This window comes from Eumetopias jubatus, unplaced genomic scaffold, assembly GCF_037043125.1.
Source record: "Eumetopias jubatus isolate StellerSeaLion01/CBP00866 unplaced genomic scaffold, mEumJub1_p1.0 scaffold_14, whole genome shotgun sequence".
Classification (NCBI taxonomy): domain Eukaryota; kingdom Metazoa; phylum Chordata; class Mammalia; order Carnivora; family Otariidae; genus Eumetopias; species Eumetopias jubatus.
This window is the reverse complement of record NW_028274820.1, coordinates 11,673,369-11,680,533: the sequence shown is the minus strand read 5'-3', so window position 1 is coordinate 11,680,533 and position 7,165 is coordinate 11,673,369.

The following is a 7,165-nucleotide window of genomic DNA, read 5'->3' as shown; positions in this document are numbered from 1 at the left end:
AAACAGACAAATACACCAATAGAACAGAATCAAAAGCCCAGAAATAAACCAGGGCATATACAGTTAACTAATATTTGACAAGGGGGCCAAGAATACTAAGAGGAGAAAAGACAGTTTCTTCAACAAATGACTCTGGAATAATTAGATATTCACATGTAAAAGAATGGAAGTGGACTCATATCTTGCACTGCTCACAAAAAATAACTCAAAATAAATTAAAGACTTCATGTAAGATCTGAAACCCTGAAACAAGTAAACATAGGAATAAAGCTCCTTGACTTGAGTCTTGGTAATGATGTTCTGAATCATTTGGACACTAAAGCACAAGCAACAAAATAAAAAATAAACATGTGGGACTACATCAAATTGAAAAGCTTCTGTACAGCAAAAGAAAACAACAAAGTGAAAAGACAATCTTACAGAATGGGGAAAAATATTTAGAAAGCATATATCTGCTAAGGGGTTAATATCCAAAATATATAAAGAACTCATGCAACTCAAAAGCAGAGAACCAATTAACATAATTTTAAAAATGGATGAAGGACCTGAATAGACATTTCTCCAAAGAAGACATCCAGATGGCCAACAGACAGGTGAAAAGATGCTCAACATCACTCAACATCCAGGAAATGCAAATGCAAAAAAACCACAATGAGATATCACCTCAGACCTGTCAGAAGGGCCATCATAAAAAAGACAAGATACAACAAATGCTGGTGAGGATGTGGAGAAAAGGGAACCCTCGGAAACTGTTCATGGAAATGTAAATTGGTGGAGCCACTCTGGAAAACAGTTTGGAGATTCCTCAAAAAATTAAAAATAAAACTATATGATCCAGCAATTCCGCTTCTGGGAATATATCTGAAGGAAACGAAATCACTATCTTGAAAAGATATCTGCACCACCCCATTTGTAGCAGCATTATTTACAATGGCCATGATATGGAAGCAACCTAAGTGTCCATCAGTGAGGAATGGATAACATTGTGAGTTATAGATGTATATACCTACACGTGCATATACGATGGAATAGTATTCGGCGATTTAAAAAAATCCTACCTTTTGTGACCACGTGGATGGAACTTGAAGGCATTATGCTAAGTGAAATGTCAGACAGAGAAACACAAATACTGTATGATCTTACTTATATGAGGAATCTAAAAGAAAAAAGAAAAAAACTCATAGCAAAAAGAGAGCAGAAGATCAAACTTGTGATTACCAGAGGCAGAGAGGTGGAGAGTTCAGTGAGGAGGAGTTGGAGGAAGGTTGTCAAAAATAACAAAGTTGTAAATAAAAAAGTACTAGGGATATAATGTACAACATGATGACTGTAGTGAACACTGCTATATGACATATAAGAAATTTCTTAAGAGAGTAAATCCAAAGAGTTCTCTTCACAAGGAGAAATCTTGTTTCCTTTTTCTCTTTTCTTTTTTTTTCTTTTTATTGTAATTATATGATAAGATGGCTGTTAGCTGAACCTATTGTAATCATCATTTCACAATATATGTAAATCAAATCATTATGCTATATGTATTAAAATTATACAGTGGTATATGTCAATTATTTCTCAGTAAAACTAGAAAAAGGGATTCATTTCAATAAATATGAACTTGTAATCCAAAGGTTGTCTGATTACTATGGTTATAGATGTGGTCAGATTCACGTTTCTACCCAAATTCCAATGGGTCCAAGTCTTCCTCCATCTGACACCTCCCCACACACCCCTGCTCTTGGTGAGAACTTATCTTGTAATGGTTACTTCCGGGAGCCCCCAAATGATGCCTGAGATATATATACACCCTTTGGGTCACCTGCTGTGGCTTCATGCAGTGACCCCTTCTTTTCCATCTCAACTCGGGCTGTCAACACTCAGCCTCTGCAGCCTTCAACCTGTCTGAAGGAGCCTCCTCACTCTCCTGGGAGCATCAGCTCACAGATGGTTTCATTAGAATGGGACAGTGGCCTCCCTGAACTCACCTTTACCACCATCACCACCCACTCCCCCGCCCCTGTTTTCCTCCTCAGTCCAGGGAGGTGATTTTTATTCCCAAAGCCTCACAAAAGAATGTACTTGTAAAACAGTTCTATCAGCTTCTAAGTCCCCCCAAGCCCACCTCTCCCCATCTCTGCAAAAAAATTCAGCATGGTTGAGAAACCTCTATCTGCCTCATTCTCCTCTCATTCAGCCTGTGTAGAACGTCACTTCTTGCTCCTTTCCAGGTACAAGAATAAAACCTCCTGTGTATGAATGAAAGCAAATGAACTGAGGAAGGGGGGGTTACCAGATGGCTTCACCAGCCATGTCTCAGCACCAGGTCCAGCAGCCAACACGCCTGGGAGGTGCTTCCGTCCCTACTTTGGTCTAATGCAAAGGAAGGCAAAATAGGGGCTCTTCTCTCTGGATCCAGCAAAGGAGCTGGCACGGAACGCATGCAGGTGTGAAGACAGCGAAAGTGAACCTTACACAGGAAACAACCACGATGGGTTACAAGCTGGCCGGCTATTTTACTTTGTATTATTTTACTGCAGAGAGACCAGTGACGGAAGGTGCTTTGTAGAGAATATTCCATTTGTTTGTATTTAATGTTAACTCGTGTGGTTCAGAATTCACAGTGGGTGAGTGAGGATGCCATGAAGTTTCCCATCTCTGTCCCCAAACTTCCTCTCACACACACCCAACGTTGTTTTTGTATATCCTTCAAGATACACATTCAAACAATTGCTGGCATGGATGTTTTCCCTTTTCCTACACAAATGGTGACATATGTACACAAAATTCTACATTGCATTTTTTCCATTCAAGGACGTATCTTGGACATATTCCTGATTGACGGATAAAGGCGTCCTCATTCTCTTTCCTGGCTGCATAGCATGACTCCATAGTATGAATGCCCAGTGGCTTCTTTGACAAGGCCTACTAATGAGCATTTTCTTGTACCCAGTCTCTTGTTATTCAAACAAACCCCAGCTTCAATGAATAGCTTATACAGACATCATACATACATCAATGCCCTTAGAGAGACCGGTGGAGCTGAGACCTGAGACATGGCTGGGAACAAGGAAGGGGAGCTGGGACTGCCACTATCAGCCCAGCAGTTGGAGCAACCACGTGACCCGCCCTTTGTGGGGGGGAGACCCCACCAGTTCTCATCACTCAAGAAACCAAAGGCCAGCACTGCTGTGCAGACCCCCTACAGAGTTCATCAGCTGTTGCCCCACAGGTAATTTGCATTTGCAAACAATGCCACCTCCCTGTTCCCTCTCTTCCTTCCTCCACTGGAGCCTGAGATCTGCACCTGCACCAGCAACCAGCCCAGGCCTTCGTGACTGAGTGAGTGCCAAATGCCAGCCTAGATAGCCCCAGTTGAACCCCACTGCCATGCACGTGCTTGGGACTAGCCCCCTACAGCTGTGCACCTGCGTACACCAGTCTGACTCCAGTAACTGACCTCCACTACTGTGCATCCATGGTGAGACCCTGCAGCCAGAGGAGTGCACACCAACAGCATGGGTCCCGGCTGCCATTTGTGGGCCTGGATTCTGCACTGTCTCCTGTCACTGACCTGCACCACTGGGCGCCCCGGCAGCTAGTCCCTCAGCCATGCACCTGCATGCTCTTGGCCCAACATTCATCACCAGCCTTTACTGCCATGTCCCCACCGTGACACCCTGCAGCCACAAAAGTGCACACTGACAGCCAGGGTCTCTGAAGCTGCCAAGGCAACTGCAGTTGGCCCCAGCACTTGCTGTTGGCCCTGACCTTCATCACTACGAGATTATCTGCAACCGGCCTCTGCCACCACCCCAGTACTTGCGGCTGTCCCCCACAGGAGAGTGGGTACACACACCCCTTTTTGGCCCTCCCCACCCCCTGCCCTGGCACATAGCCATAGGGCCTGGAGGCCCCCCTGCAGCTGCTACACAACCCCTGCAGCACTTGCCAAGAACCATGCAGTTGTCAACGTGGACCCCAGCGAGCTGAGTTGATGAGACCCCATGCCCCCTGGACCCAGCACCACCACACAACCCTGCACGTGGAGCAGATCAAAATTGCAATGCAATACCACCTTACACGTGTTAGAATGGTTATTATCAAAAAGACAAGATATAACAATTGATGGTGAGGATGTGGAGAGAAGGAAACCCCGTGCACTGTTGGTGGGAACGTACACTGGTACAGTTGCTATGGAAAACAGTATGAGGGTTCCTCAAAAAATTAAATATAAAACTACCAATCCAGTTTTCCACTTCTGGGTACATATCCAAAGAAAATGAAATCACAATATTGAAAAGATATCTGCACTCCCTTGTTCTCTGTGGCCTTATTCACAATAGCCCAGACATGGAAATAACCTAAGTATCCATCATGCGATGAATAAAGAAAATGTTATATAAATGTTATATGGATATATATACACACACATTATGTAAATATTCTATATAAAACATATTATAAATGTTATGTAACATATAACATACATTATATATAATGGGATATTGTTCAGACATAAAAAAAAAAAAAGTCCTGCTATTTGCAACAACATGAATGGGACTTAAGGGCATTATGCTGAATGCAATAGGTCAGACTTAGAAAGACAAATACCATATGATCTCACTTATATGTGGAATCTAAAAGCATGGAACTCATACAAACAGAGAGTAGAATGGCGGTTGCCAATGGGTCCAAACTTTCAACAGCAAAATGGTAATTATGTGAGGTGAAGGATGTGTTAATTAACTTCATTGTGGTAGACATTTTGCAGTATATATATATATATATATATCAAATCATCATTGAACATCTTAAACTCACATAATGTTATATGCCAGTTATCTCAATAAAGCCGGAAAAAATAACTAAAAACCCATATACTTGAAAAAAAAAAGCTTATGATATGATCCCATATGTGTAAAGGAGAAGAGAGAGATGCGTGAATGCACGGCAGGGAAGACGTGTGGAAGGAGAGAAGAGGGAGAACAGAGTGATGAAGCGTGGAAGGATTTACACTATGATAGTAGCAAAGGTACTTTCTGAGATATGAAGCCACAGGATGCTTTAAATATTTTCTCTTGGCTTTTCTATATTTTTTAAATTTTCCTAAAAGACCTTTAAATTTAGATTTTATTTATTTATTTATTTGAGAGATTGAGCACATGAGCAGTGGGGGGTTGGGGGGCAGAGCTGAGGGAGAGGGACAAGGGGGCTCCGTGCTGAGCGCGGGGCTCTATCTCAGGACACTGAGATCATGACCTGAGCTGAAATCAAGAGTCAGACGCTTAACCAACTGAGCCACCCAGGTGCCCCTGAAAGAACTTTAATTTGAGGCCCATCCTTCAGGTGCTCCCTTCCTATAGCAGGTATGTTCTGAGTTCCCCAGATAGAAATGTGCAGGATGACCCCCCCTCCACCGCCACGCCAGCCACGGGGGACAATGTCGACCCCGGAACTGCAACTATAATATTGGTCAGCTCTACCTAGTCTCATGGATCTAACTCGATGAAACAGTGCTCTCAAGGATTTTTAACTTGGAGTTTGGAAGAGGAAACATTGACAGTAACTGTTACCTTTTGTGAATCTGAAACATGAAATATATAGCTGTTAAAGAATTAGTTTAAGGAACTTATAAAGTAAATAAAATACCAAAGTCTCTCTGATGAGGGAGCAGAAGGCAAGCTGAGGACAAAGTACAAGCTGACACCCAGCAGCACTCCTGTCCCCTCTAGCCGCCCCCCCTCCCCCCACCGCTGCCAGGTGGGATCTGTGTTACCTTCCTCAGGCACTCCTCTCTGCCCTAACACTAAGGGAAGGAAAAAAACAAAGAGTTAATTCATAGAGATTACAGTCCTGCAAGATGTGAGTCTCCTTTGGTTTACAAATGTCTTAGTGATTTACAAGAAGAAAGCATTCTTACCAATTACCTAACTTCCGGAAGGAAATGTAAATAGAATTAAATGTCCTTACAATCTTCAACCCATTGACAAATACTTGAGGTAGTGGGAGAATCGCATTCCTCCAGGAAGCTCCCTACTGTCTTAATGCTAAGGCCTTGCTAGAGGGAAAACCAACCTTAATTTGACAATGGCAAGGCCTCCAGTATCTTGTAGGTCCTGTTTAGCATATGAAAGTTCTTTTGAAACCTCCTTTTTCCTTATCTCCCCCATCCCCATAGTATATAATCAGCCCCTCCTCACAACCATGGGGCAGCCGCTCTTTCTGTGTGGGTTCTGTCCCAGGGCTTTAACTAACCCACCATTTTGCACCAAAGACGTCTCAAGAATTTTTTCTTGGCTGTAGGCTCCGGACTTCACCCCACCAAACCTCATCCGTATTCAAAACTACATCAGTCTTACTCCTGAGAGCTTTTTCTGTATCCTTGCTTAATAAAACTCTATTGCTTTACTTGCTCTCTTTTGTCCTCGAGATTCATTCTTCGACTCCAGGAAATGAGAATCTCACTCTCCCGCTTCATCTCTATTGAAGTTAGATGAATTTCGGTTGAGGAGCTCTTTCCCCCTCATCTTGAGCCTGCAGCATTTTGTATCGCCCTCTGTTCTGCACTATACAATTGTTTATGTCTTGGATGGTGTCTTTTCTTATATTGGGAAATCTTCCATTACTTGAAGACTTAATTTTAAAGTTCACACTTACCAGGCAGGGACTTGAGTGACTGTTCGTAGATAGGTTTAGCTCTTCCTTCTCAGCTGTGCACAGACCCATGTGTGATGTGGGTGATATTTTTGAGATATTAACCCAGTATATTGTCACTCTTGGGATGCAATGGTTCCAGTAGCTCGTAGCAACCACCCCACCTACCCTCCTATTGAATCAAATGCATTCCTTGCTTCCCACAGAGGAGAGAGCCCCTTTGAGATGTCTTTGGTTCAAAAAAGGTGATTTTATTAAAGCATGGGGACAGGGCAGCATGGGCAGAAAGAGCTGTGGTTAGATTGTGAGGTTGGTGGTTATATACCTACGAGCTGGGAGGCGGTTTAGGACAGCGTAAGTCTCTAAGAAATTTTGGAAAACAAGGTCTTCAGGAGCTTGAGGGGACTTAGCTATTGTTGGGGAAAGGTCATTTATTACCATCGAATAAAACCTGAGTCGTGAGACCTTTCAGATGTATATTGGTGGGCCATATGCTTGGGGGATGATTGCCAACACA